This window comes from Austrofundulus limnaeus, unplaced genomic scaffold (assembly GCF_001266775.1).
Source record: "Austrofundulus limnaeus strain Quisiro unplaced genomic scaffold, Austrofundulus_limnaeus-1.0 Scaffold175, whole genome shotgun sequence".
Taxonomy (NCBI): domain Eukaryota; kingdom Metazoa; phylum Chordata; class Actinopteri; order Cyprinodontiformes; family Rivulidae; genus Austrofundulus; species Austrofundulus limnaeus.
This window is the reverse complement of record NW_013952577.1, coordinates 1,084,442-1,085,461: the sequence shown is the minus strand read 5'-3', so window position 1 is coordinate 1,085,461 and position 1,020 is coordinate 1,084,442. Positions and strand designations below refer to the sequence as shown.

The 1,020-nt window shown below is 44.9% G+C and overlaps 1 pseudogene; it reads right to left on the bottom strand.

Moving 5' to 3' along the window:
- Positions 1 to 14: 14 nt before the first annotated feature.
- The window catches only part of LOC106524059 (DEP domain-containing mTOR-interacting protein-like), a 3,274-nt pseudogene continuing 2,268 nt past the window's right edge, over positions 15 to 1,020 (bottom strand).

Below are 1,020 nucleotides of genomic sequence, written 5' to 3'. Positions count from 1 at the left end.
TTGTGGCCCTCTGGTAGTATCAAACAAAAAATTGTGACCGCTTCCTGACCTAAAAAATCTTAAGAAATTTTTAAATCGAGTAGATTATTTTTGATCCACTTGCATGATTTAGGGTTGGACGTCATCACCACATTTGAAGACAGTTGAGCAAGAAGTGGAAATCCACCAGAGTGGTGTTGAAGGCCGTTCAAGCTGGCTCGACGACCACTGCTGACCAGGTTTTGGACATCACTCGATCCCACTGGAGTGAGGTTAGTGGAAGAATCATTAGTCTGCACTCGCAACAAAAGGCATCTTGCAAAAAGTGGCGTAAGCTTCATTATTACCAGACTCAAAGGCACTGGGCTCCTGGAGTGTGTCTTTGCGTAGGATAAATGGACTGTCAAGATTGCTGTCCTCTGGGGGGGATGCTGCTGCATTCTCATTGTTCTGTTCCTTCTCATTTAGCAGCTCAGACAGACGACAACGACGACGAAAATTGATGCAAAATTGATAGAGTAGGCCACTGTCGAAGAAGTCATGCTTCTTTGCCACTAGTGGTGGAAAATAAAACAGCACAAAACCCAGTGGAACATGATTTAAGGACAAATGAAATTGTTTGCCAAGAGTTATTGCATGTATTTGCTTTTGATTGCAAAGGTCCCAGATGCCCCCCTTTCACCACACGCTGCTGGCAGCCGCTGCCTATCATATATCTAAGAGCAAATGAGTAGCTCCCCACCATGCTGAATGATGCCATGCTCCTGCAACGCACGACACAGCTCCGCTCCCTGACGTCGGCTCTCCACTTCCCCATTCTGGAGGAGCCAGTCAATCAGCTGGCAGCCGGGAACAGAGTGCTGATACAAAACCCCATGCTCCTCTCTCATCTGCAGAATCAAGCTTTTGTCTGCCATGAGGCTTACAACTGATAAGCAGAAAGAAAAAGAGCCTTTAAAATCTCACCACAAAGCAAATTCATCAAAGATATGTGAAACGCTTGAAGTTGAAAGCAATATATATGTACAGTATATATATACA